Source organism: Nyctereutes procyonoides, unplaced genomic scaffold, assembly GCF_905146905.1.
Source record: "Nyctereutes procyonoides isolate TBG_1078 unplaced genomic scaffold, NYPRO_anot_genome, whole genome shotgun sequence".
Lineage (NCBI taxonomy): Eukaryota > Metazoa > Chordata > Mammalia > Carnivora > Canidae > Nyctereutes > Nyctereutes procyonoides.
The window spans coordinates 35,610,926-35,623,541 of record NW_026575120.1 but is presented as its reverse complement, the minus strand read 5'-3'; the positions used below and the strand labels follow the sequence as shown (position 1 = coordinate 35,623,541).

The window sequence follows — 12,616 nt, the reverse complement described above, 5'->3', positions numbered from 1 at the left end:
CAGCTGGTGTTTGAGAAGGGATAATAAATGTTGAAAGGGTTGCAACAAATATTGGTTGGAAGTGTATTTGAATCTTTGGGGTGAAATCAGGTTCTAAACTCACAATAAAGTAGGCATTCCAGATGGAAAGGGCAGATGGAGAGTAGAGAAGATAAGGCAGCTGGGCATGTGGTACTCGATTTTTGATGTCATTTTTGCTGGGCTTCCAGATGCTTCAGTGTTGCTTCAGTAGATGATAAATTCCTGGGATATAAGACAGATTATTGTCTATGGAACAATTTTCAGAGGCACTGCATGATGATATTTATGTATATTTTAGTTTAAAAATCATTATATTTTTAAAAGATTCTATTTATTTATTTGAGAGAGACAGAGTGAGAGCATGAACAAGGGGAGAGGGAGAAGAAGAGGCAGTCTTCCTCACTGAGCATGGAGCCAGATATGGGGCTCAATCCGAGGACACCTGAGCCAAAGGCAGACTTAACCAGCTGAGCCACCCAGACCCCCCAAAATCAGTATTTTTAAAATGATGGTCACATATTGGTCAAGGGTATCATGGAAATTGATACCAAAGAATAATGGAACATGGTGAAGATGCTTACAGGCTGTTTTTTATCTTTTATTCCATCATGTATTTTTGATTATAGGACTTCCCAGTATTTTAGTCTGATGTAAATGTTTGCAGATATTTGTTAAAACAATTTTGACTAAATCAGCAATAACTATTTATGCTAGCAACTGATATGGTTTGAAGGCCAATAGCCAATAAATCACTGCAACATAATTTCAACTGCTACCCACACTGCATTGAAGATCTGAATGGAGATGAACAGTATCAGGCAAACCTTGGTTTTAGTTTGGTTTTAGGAACTACACAAGTCCACCGGCAAAAATCCATGTGTCCTGAGTCTGTTCCACAGTTGACTCAAAGGCATCACTATTCATGGGGTTGAATATATCTGAAAAGATCAAAATTTCAGAGGGAAGATAGAATCTCAGCAAGTGGTGCAGTTCTATAGATGGTATGTTGGAAAGTTTTCAGAATGTTATTTATGACAAAAGTTTGAGGATAATATCATCTTCTTCTTGCTATTTTTTTTCTCCTTGCTATTATTTAGAAAACTAATCTTTAGATGCCTCCTGGGGGAGAAAATTAAACCAAAATTTTCATGTCCTTTAAGTAATGAACAGGTCTGGTAGGTTTCAAAAAACAAATAGAGGTTGATAAAATCAGATTGTAAACAACTGAAGAGGCTCATGGAAGAGAATGTGCAGGTGCAAGGGGAAGGGATTAAGGTTTAAAGAGAAGCTTGCCATAGGCTAAATTTGCAAAGAGAAAGGTGATCCTAAACCTGACAGAGGTCACAAAAAATGAAGATAAGAAATGACCAATAAAGGGAGTTAAAGAAGCCAATGCACATTGAACACGCATACTATGTGTATGACACTGTGCTATAAACATTTTACATGTATTTATTCAACTCAAAACAATGCTATGGAATAGATTGACAGCTTTATTCCATTTTACAAATGGAGAAATGGAGGCACATAGATAAATATGCTGAATCCAAGCCACATAGCCAGTAATTGGTGGAGCCAAGTTTGGATCCACGTTTAGTGGAATCCAAAAATTTTGTTTTACAATATTGGGAATCTCTTTCAGAAATAGAATGCAAGTTTTCAAACATAAAATACAAATACAGGACTTTGGGAGAGGTTGTAAGGTGCCCTGAGACTTCACATCACTAACTTTATGGTGGATACATCTTTGGATGAACCAGAATTTGAATGCAGACTACTCCACTGCCTGCCATTGAGGACAAGGCCCCCGTGAGGAGGCCCAAACACTAATAGAGTCCCAAAGAAGGAAAATTCAAGGCCTACTATAAGCAAACATTTATCTTCCAGAGCTGACCATGATAAGGTGTTTCCCCATAAAATTCATGTGAACAATCTTAGCATCCATCTCTTTTTTTATGAATTAGTCTTTCTACCCATTATCTACCTAGTTTTTTTCAGATAATCTATACTACAAATATTGATTGAGCACCTAACTTTACAGAGAGGTTTAAGGTGATGGGCATACAGAAATGAATAAGATAGAAAATAATGGGTGAGGCAGTCAAAATAACAAATTTAATAGGATGTGATAAGAATTGTAATATTAGTTTCTGTTTAATGAGGACTATTAAGCATTTTACAGGTTTAACCTAAATGGAGTGGGCACTTGTACGACCTGCTTTTGTCCATCCATAGATTTTACAAAGCATCCAAGCAAACATACCTAAAAATGATAAAATAACAATTTGATTCAGAAGTTTTAAATAATATCAAAGTTCTTTACTATCGTTATACTTTCGGAGATATGGAGAAGTTATACACATTACATTCCACAGACATCTTTCTTAATGTCTTTCTCAGTCTGCACATTTTCCTCTTAAAGGTAGCTGCTAGAGAGTTCTGTGTCTCTTGTCAGTGTGCTATACCCTCCACCATGGTGTTTCTCCCATTCTCTCTTTTTTTTAATAAATTAATTTTTTATTGGTGTTCAATTTACCAACATACAGAATAATACCCAGTGCTCATTCCGTCAAGTGTCCCCCTCAGTGCCCATCACCCATTCACCCCCACCCCGCACCCTCCTCCCCTTCCACCACCCCTAGTTCGTTTCCCAGAGTTAGGAGTCTTTATGTTCTGTCTCCCTTTCTGATATTTCCCACACATTTCTTCTCCTTTCCCTTGTACTCCCTTTCACTATTATTTATATTCCCCAGATGAATGAGACCATATAATGTTTGTCCTTCTCTGATTGACTTATTTCACTCAGCATAATACCCTCCAGTTCCATCCACGTTGAAGCAACTTGTGGGTATTTGTCGTTTCTAATGGCTGAGGAATATTCCATTGTATACATAAACCACATCTTCTTTATCCATTCATCTTTCGATGGACACTGAGGCTCCTTCCACAGTTTGGCTATTGTGGACATTGCTGCTAGAAACATCAGGGTGCAGGTGTCCCGGCATTTCATTGCATCTGAATCTTTGGGGTAAATCCCCAACAGTGCAATTGCTGGGTCGTAGGGCAGGTCTATTTTTAATTCTTTGAGGAACCTCCACACAGTTTTCCAGTGTGGCTGCACCAGTTCACATTCCCACCAACAGTGTAAGAGGGTTCCCCTTTCTCCACATCCTCTCCAACATTTGTTGTTTCCTGCCTTGTTAATTTTCCCCATTCTCACTGGTGTGAGGTGGTATCTCATTGTGGTTTTGATTTGTATTTCCCTGATGGCAAGTGATGCAGAGCATTTTCTCATGTGCATGTTGGCCATGTCTGTGTCTTCCTCTGTGAGATTTCTCTTCATGTCTTTTGCCCATTTCATGATTGGATTGTTTGTTTCTTTGGTGTTGAGTTTAATAAGTTCTTTATAGATTTTGGAAACTAGCCCTTTATCTGATATGTCATTGCAAATATCTTCTCCCATTCTGGAGGTTGTCTTTTAGCTTTGTTGACTGTATCCTTTGCTGTGCAAAAGCTTCTTATCTTGATGAAGTCCCAATAGTTCATTTTTGCTTTTGTTTCTTTTGCCTTCGTGGATGTATCTTGCAAGAAGTTACTGTGGCCAAGTTCAAAAAGGGTGTTGCCTGTGTTCTCCTCTAGGATTTTGATGGAATCTTGTCTCACATTTAGATCTTTCATCCATTTTGAGTTTATCTTTGTGTATGGTGCAAGAGAGTGGTCTAGTTTCATTCTTCTGCATGTGGATGTCCAATTTTCCCAGCACCATTTATTGAAGAGACTGTCTTTCTTCCAGTGGATAGTCTTTCCTCCTTTATCGAATATTAGTTGACCATAAAGTTCAGGGTCCACTTCTGGGTTCTCTATTCTGTTCCATTGATCTATGTGTCTGTTTTTGTGCCAGTACCACACTGTCTTGATGACCACAGCTTTGTAGTACAACCTGAAATCTGGCATTGTGATGCCCCCAGATATGGTTTTCTTTTTTAAAATTCCCCTGGCTATTTGGGGTCTTTTCTGATTCCAAACAAATCTTAAAATAATTTGTTCTAACTCTCTGAAGAAAGTCCATGGTATTTTGATAGGGATTGCATTAAACGTGTAAATTGCCCTGGGTAACATTGACATTTTCACAATATTAATTCTGCCAATCCATGAGCATGGAATATTTTTCCATCTCTTTGTGTCTTCCTCAATTTCTTTCAGAAGTGTTCTATAGTTTTTAGGGTATAGATCCTTTACCTCTTTGGTTAAGTTTATTCCTAGGTATCTTATGCTTTTGGGTGCAATTGTAAATGGGATTGACTCCTTAATTTCTCTTTCTTCAGTCTCATTGTTAGTGTATAGAAATGCCACTGATTTCTGGGCATTGATTTTGTATCCTGCCACGGTACCAAATTGCTGTATGAGTTCTAGCAATCTTGGGGTGGAGGCTTTTGGGTTTTCTATGTAGGGTATCATGTCATTGGCGAAGAGGGAGAGTTTGACTTCTTCTTTGCCAATTTGAATGCCTTTAATGTCTTTTTGTTGTCTGATTGCTGAGGCTAGGACTTCCAATACTATGTTGAATAGCAGTGGTGAGAGTGGACATCCCTGTCTTGTTCCTGATCTTAGGGGAAAGGCTCCCAGTGCTTCCCCATTGAGAATGATATTTGCTGTGGGCTTTTCGTAGATGGCTTTTAAGATGTCGAGGAAAGTTCCCTCTATCCCTACACTCTGAAGAGTTTTGATCAGGAATGGATGCTGTATTTTGTCAAATGCTTTCTCTGCATCTAATGAGAGAATCATATGGTTCTTGGTTTTTCTCTTGCTGATATGATGAATCACATTGATTGTTTTACGAGTGTTGAACCAGCCTTGTGTCCCGGGGATAAATCCTACTTGGTCATGGTGAATAATTTTCTTAATGTGTTGTTGGATCCTATTGGCTAGTATCTTGTTGAGAATTTTTGCATCCATGTTCATCAGGGATATTGGTCTGTAATTCTCCTTTTTGGTGGGGTCTTTGGTTTTGGAATTAAGGTGATGCTGGCCTCATAGAACGAATTTGGAAGTACTCCATCTCTTTCTATCTTTCCAAACAGCTTTAGTAGAATAGGTATGATTTCTTCTTTAAACGTTTGATAGAATTCCCCTGCGAAGCCATCTGGCCCTGGACTCTTGTGTCTTAGGAGGTTTTTGATGACTGCTTCAATTTCCTCCCTGGTTATCGGCCTGTTCAGGTTTTCTATTTCTTCCTGGTCCAGTTTTGGTAGTTTGTGGCTTTCCAGGAATGCGTCCATTTCTTCTAGATTGCCTAATTTATTGGCGTAGAGCTGTTCATAATATGTTTTTAAAATCGTTTGTATTTCCTTGGTGTTGGTAGTGATCTCTCCTTTCTCATTCATGATTTTATTAATTTGAGTCTTCTCTCTCTTGTTTTTAATAAGGTTGGCTAATGGTTTATCTATCTTATTAATTCTTTCAAAGAACCAACTCCTGGTTCTGTTGATCTGTTCCACAGTTCTTCTGGTCTCTATTTCGTTGAGTTCTGCTCGAATTTTAATTAATTCTCTTCTTCTGCTGGGCGTATGGTCCATCTGCTGTTTTTTCTCTAGCTCCTTTATGTGTAAGGTTAGCTTTTGTATTTGAGTTCTTTCCAGTTTTTGAATGGATGCTTGTATTGCGATGTATTTCCCCCTCAGGACTGCTTTTGCTGCATCCCAAAGATTTTGAACGGTTGTATCTTCATTCTCATTAGTTTCCATGAATCTTTTTAATTCTTCCTTAATTTACTGGTTGACCCTTTCATCTTTTAGCAGAATGGTCCTTAACCTCCACGTGTTTGAGGTCCTTCCAAACTTCTTGTTGTGATTTAGTTCTAATTTCAAGGCATTATGGTCTGAGAATATGCAGGGGACGATCCCAATCTTTTGGTATAGCTTCAGACCCGATTTGTGACCCAGTATGTGGTCTATTCTGGAGAAAGTTCCATGTGCACTTGAGAAGAATGTGTATTCAGTTGAGTTTGGATGTAAAGTTCTGTAGATATCTGTGAAATCTATCTGGTCCAGTGTATCATTTAAAGCTCTCGTTTCTTTGGAGATCTTGTGCTTAGAAGACCTATCGAGGGTAGAAAGAGCTAGATTGAAGTCACCAAGTATAAGTGTATTATTATCTAAGTATTTCTTCTCTTCGGTTATTAATTGGTTTAAATATTTGGCAGCTCCCACATTCGGGGCATATATATTGAGGATTGTTACATCCCCTTGTTGGATAGATCCTTTAAGTATGAGATAGTGTCCCTCTTCATCTCTCACTACAGTCTTCGGGGTAAATTTTAGTTTATCTGATATAAGGATGGCTACCCCTGCTTTCTTTTGAGGACCATTTGAATGGTAAATGGTTCTCCAACCTTTTATTTTCAGGTTGTAGGTGTCCTTCTGTCTAAAATGAGTCTCTTGTAGACAGCAAATAGATGGGTCCTGCTTTTTTATCCAGTCTGAAACCCTGCGCCTTTTGATGGGGTCATTAAGCCCGTTCACGTTCAGAGTTACTATTGACAGATATGGGTTTAGTGTCATCATGATATCTATTCAGTCCTTGTTTTTGTGGATTGTTCCACTGAACTTCTTTTAAAGGGGAATTTTAAGGATCCCCCTTAAAATTTCTTGCAGAGCTGGTTTGGAGGTCACATATTCTTTCAGTTCCTGCCTGTCTTGGAAGCTCTTTATCTCTCCTTCCATTTTGAATGAGAGCCTTGCTGGATAAAGTATTCTTGGTTGCATGTTCTTCTCATTTAGGACCCTGAATATATCCTGCCAGCCCTTTCTGGCCTGCCACGTCTCTGTGGAGAGGTCTGCTGTTACCCTAATATTCCTCCCCATGAAAGTCAGGGATTTCTTGCCTCTTGGTGTTTTAAGGATCTTCTTTATCTTTGGAATTTGCAAGCTTCACTATTAAATGTCCAGGTGCTGAACGTTTTTTATTGATTTTAGGGGGGCATCTCTCTATTTCCTGGATCTGAATGCCTGTTTCCCTTCCCAGATTAGGAAAGTTTTCAGCTAGGATTTGTTCAAATACATATTCTGGCCCTCTGGCCCTTTTGGCGCCCTCGGGAACCCCAATTAAACGTAGGTTTTTCTTCCTCAGGCTGTCGTTTATTTCCTTTAATCTGTCTTCATGGTCTTTTAATTGTCTTCTCTTTTTTCCTCAGTTTCCCTCTTTGCCATTAACTTGTCTTCTATGTCACTCACTCGTTCTTCCACCTCATTAACCCTCGTCGTTAGGACTTCTAGTTTGGATTGCATCTCATTCAATTGATTTTTAATTTCTGCCTGATTGGATCTAAATTCTGCAGTCATGAAGTCTCGTGAGTCCTTTATGCTTTTTTCTAGAGCCACCAGTAGCTGTATAATAGTGCTTCTGAATTGGCTTTCTGACATTGAATTGTAATCCGGATTTTGTAACTCTGTGGGAGAGAGGACTGTTTCTGATTCTTTCTTTTGAGGTGAGGTTTTCCTTCTAGTCATTTTGCTCAGTGCAGAGTGGCCAAAAACAAGTTATATTAGGAAAATGAGAAAGAGAGAGAGAGAAGGAAAGAAAAGAGGAAAAGAAAAAAGAAAAAAGGAAGAAAAAAGGAAAAAAGAGAAGAAATATAGAAAGAAAAAGAAAGAAAGGTGAAAAAAAAGGGGGTGGGGGAAGCAATTAGAAATCAAAAAGAAAAAAACAAAAACCACGGGGCAGTATCTTCTGATTCTGTAGACTTTAAGTCCCTTGACTTCCCCTGGAACTGGTCTGTCCAGCTGGTCTTCTGGGGGAGGGGCCTGCTGTGCTGATTTTCAGGTGTTAGCACTTGGGGGAGCTGCTCTGCCCCTGCCTGCTGCAGGGCTCAGTGGGGGTTGTTTACCCCGTGAGGCCACAGGAGGAACAACCGCAGTGGCGGGGCCAGCCCTGGAGCCCTGGAGTCAGCCCCGCAGTAACTCCGGACCTCTCCGTCTGCAGGGCCTGGAGGCTCGGGGCGGGGCCGCTGATCTGCTCAGCTCGGGGCAGGAGCGTCCTTGCTGTCCTGGGCCCTCCCGGCCTCTGCCTGTCCCGGGGGAGGCCGGATCCTGGGCTGTGTCCCGGCGCCCTGTGCTCCGGGGCCTGCGCTGTGGGATTCGCGCTCCCGCCCCGCAGCCCCCTCCGCGGAGCCGCCGCCCGAGCCCCTCCGAGCTGCTCCGGTCGGTCCCGCCGTGCGCGCTGCAGCCCTTAGGGAGCTCGGCGCACTCCCCCGGGGCGCAGGTGCCTGTTAGTGTCCCAGGGAGCCCGAGGGCATCCCCGCCCTCCTGGGTCCTGCTCTAACTCCCTGCGAGCCCCTTTCCGCCCGCCCGGAAGGTTGGTGCAGCTCCTGCTCCTCCGGGACGGGGCTCTCCTGTCCTGGGGACACTCGCCCCGGCCTCAGCCCGGCTCCTCGCGGGGCCCCTCCCCCTCGGAGGCCTTTTGTTTCTTTATTTCTTTTTCCCCGTCTTCCTACCTTGATAGAAGCGCGAACTCTTCTCACTGTAGCGTTCCAGCTGGTCTCTCTTTACATCTCAGGCCGAATTCGTAGATTTTCAGGATGATTTGAAGGTTTTCTAGGTAATTTGGTGGGGACAGGTTACTTGGGGACCCTCCTCTCCCGCCATCCTGCCCCTCCTCCCTCTGTTTCTCCCATTCTCAATATTTCTTATACACTGAGTACTTTTGACATCTGACCCTCCCTCCCACTGTACAAGACCTCAGGAGTAGGAACTGTTCTGATGGATATGCAGTGGAGCTTATTGTGATTTTACTACTTAGATTTTTTTTTTGATTACCACGTATTTTCTGGATATCATAAATTCCTTTTTGTAAGTGCCTGTTCAAGGGTCTCAGCCATTTTTCAACTGAGTTGCTTGTCATATTGATTCTAGGATTTCTGTATATACTTCTTTTCATTCTTTTAATGATGTCTTTTGATGAATAGATGCTCTTAATTTTAATGTTTACATGTATCCTTTTTTTCCTTTATGATTAATTTATAGTTAATTTTTTCCTGTGCTCCAAGTTAATGAAAATACTAATTTTATCTTCTAGAGGGTTATTTTTTTGTTTCATTAGACATTTAGATCCACTATCCTCTTATAGATGGCTTTTTGTATTTGATGTGAGAAGGAAACTAAGATTATTTTTTTTCCATGTGGATATTCAATGATTTCTATGTTGTTGTTGAAAAACATATTTTTCTCATAGTTTTGCAACTTCATTGCAAATTAGATATCCATATTTTGGGTGGAGGGATAGAGAGAATGGGAGAGAGAATCCTAAGCATGCTGTATTCCCAGTGCAGAGCCCAAAGTGGGGCTTGACCTCACAACCCTGAGATTATGACTGGAGCAAAAATCAAGAGTGAGATGCTCAGCCACCCAGGCACCCAAGTATTCATATTTTATCATTGTTCTATTTGTTTTCATCATGCCAATTTCACACTCTTTTAATGATTACAATGTTAAAAAAATTACTCTGGCTGTCTCAGTAGAGTATATGACTCTTGATCTCAGGGTTGTGAGTTCAAGCCCCATGTTGGGCATGGAGACTACTTAAAAAATAGTGTTAAAAAAACCCAAAACAAACAAACAAAAAAGAATTAGTCATGATATCCAGTATGATAATTCTTTCCAGTTGGTTCTTCTTCAAGATTTTCTTACCTTGCCCTTATTCTTGACTCTTTGCATTTCATGTGTATTTAAAAATTAGCTTGTGGATTTCATGAGTATTGTAAAAGTCTACAAAAAAATCCATAAAGATAGCATGTCCTTTCACTTATCCCTGGGTAGCTCAGTGGTTTAGTGCCTGCCTTCAGCCTGGGGCATGATCCTGGAGTCCCAGGATTGACTCCTGCATCAGCCTGTTTCTCCCTCTGTCTGTGTCTCTGCCTCTCTCTCTCTCATGAATAAATAAATTTAAAAATCTTAAAAATGTTTCATATTCTAATTGTTACTGGTATATAGAAATACAATTATTTTTGTAAATTGATCTGGTATCCAGAAATCTTGTAAACAAATGATAATACTTATCATTTCTCATTGATTCTTTTGGATCTTCAAATATATCACTTATTATTATAGCACTTTTTCCATTCCCTTATAGGTTTATATATTTTCTTGACTTACTAAACCACTTAGAATCTCCAGTACAGTGTTCAACAGAAGTGATCATTGAAGATATGCTGTGGCATTTCTGGTTGCAGAGTGAAAGCTGTTAATAGTGCAATATTAAATTTAATGCTAGGTGTGGATGTTTGTAGGTATTATTTATTAGATTACAGAAGTTCCCTTTTATTACTAGTTGTGGTAGGCAGAAAATGTCTCCCCCACCCCGCAAAGAAGTGCAAGTCTTCATCTACTGAACCTACAAATATGTTTACCTTGAATGGCAAATGGGACATTGCAGATGTGATTAATGTTAAAGATCTTGAGGTAGGAAAATTATCCAGATTTTCCAAGCAGGCCTAACTTAGTCACATGAATCCTTAAAATCAGAGAAACATTTTCAGCTTTGCTCAGTTAAAAAGATGTGAAGATGAAAGAAGAGTCAGAGAGATGCAACATTACTGGCTTTGAAGATGGAGAAAGGAGGCTATGAGCCCAAGAATTAGGACAGACTTACTTGGAAAAGGCAAGGAAATGGATTTTCCTTCTAAGCCTCCAGAAAATAACATAGCCCTTGGACACCTTGATTTTTTAGTCCAGTGAGACTTGTATTGAGCTTCTAATCTATAGTACTCCAAGATAATAAATTTGTGTTGGTTAAGACATTAAGTTTGTCACAATTTTTATGGCAGCAATAGAATACTAATTCACTGGTTTGTTTGATAAGTTTTAAGAAATCATAGGTAGATAATGATTTTTTTTTAAATTTTGGAGAGAGAGAGAGTAAGAGCACACAAGCACAAGGGGGGCAGAGGGAGAGGGAGAGAGAATCCTAAGCAGACTCCCAGCTGAGCATGGAGCAACGTGGGTCTCAATCCAAAAAACCTGAGGTCATGACCTGAACTGAGACCAAGAGTCAAACTCTTAACGGGCTACATGCTTGCACCCCGAGAATGAATTTTATCAAAAAGTTTTTCGGTCCAATTGATATGATTACATGGTTCTCTCTTTTATTTTGTTAACATGGAGAATTTCATTGTTGAATTTTTAAAAAATACTTATTTATTTGACAGAGAGAGAGAGACACAGAGAGAGAGAGAGAGAGAGAACAAGCAGAGGGAGCACCAGGCAAAGGGAAAGAGAGGAACGGGCTCCCCATGGAGCAGGGAGCCCAAATTGGGGCTCGATCCTAGGACCCTGGGATCATGACCTGAACTGAAAGCAGATGTTTAACTGACTGAGCCACCTAGGTACCCCTGTTTTTTTGTTTGATGGTTGGTTATTTTATTTATTTATTTTTTTAGTAGCCCCTGATTTTTGAATATCAAACCAACCTTTCACTACAGGAATAAAGCCAAGTGGTTATAATGGTATTAAGTGTATATACATATGTGTTTATATACCCACACACATACGTATTAACACACATACATACATAGATGTATGTAGGTGAATATATAGATATGTAGATAGGTAAATAAGGAGGTGGATTTAGTTTGATAGAATTTTCTTAGTATCTTTGATTATCTGTCCATGAGTGATATTGACCTGTAATTTTACTTCCTCATAATATATTTATAAAAATTTGTTATCAGGGTTAAGCTGGACTCATAAGTTGAGTTGAGAAGTGCTCTTCTCTATTCTCCTGAATAATTGTATGTAATTGTTGTTATTTATTTTTGAGATATTTGGCAGAAGTGATTGGTGAAGATAATAGGGCTAGGTGTTCTCATTGTGGGAGAAATTTAAGATATAATTTCAATGTCTTTAATAATTAATTATTGGATTATTCAGGCTTTTTTTCTTTACTTTTTAAAGCTATGTTTTATTAAGCAATATTGACAAAGAGAAATTTGTCTATGTTTTATAGTTTTTCAAATTTATGGGCATAAACTTGTACATAATATTCTAGTTATACTGTTAATATCAGCAGGATCGGTAATTGTATCCTCCACCTACACATTTTTTACCCTTTTTAGAAGTTAGTCTTTGGGCATCTGAGTGGCAGTGTGTTAAGCGACTGACTCTTGGTTTCTGCTCAGGTTGTGATCTCAGGGTTGTGGGAACAAGCACCTTGTCAGGCTCTGCACTCACTGTGAAGTCTGCTGACATTTCTCTCTCTCTCTCCTTCTGCCCCTCCCCTCTGTGCTTGTGCTCTCTCTCCTTAAAATAAAATAAATAAATCTTGAAAAAATTAGTCTTTACAGGTATTTATCAGCTTTATTAGTCTTTAAAAAACTCTTGACACTATAGATTATTTTTAGTTTATGTTTCTATCTATTTCATCTATTACTTCTTTATGTCTAATTCGCTATTTTTTCTAATTTCTTTGGATGTCTGCTTGATTGGTTTTCTTTTTCTGTAATATATATATTTAAAGCTATAAATTTATTTCAAAGCTAGAATCTGAAAAAGAAAACAGATTCTCCCCTAGGGCCATCAAAAGGAACTTAGACCTGCTGATACCT

At 39.4% G+C, this 12,616-nt stretch overlaps 1 protein-coding gene across 5 annotated transcripts in view; it reads left to right on the top strand.

Annotated features, from left to right (window-relative positions):
- The window catches only part of LOC129515900 (olfactory receptor 6V1-like), a 278,554-nt gene that overhangs the window by 206,489 nt on the left and 59,449 nt on the right, over positions 1-12,616 (top strand). The gene's annotated exons all lie outside the window — the stretch shown is intronic.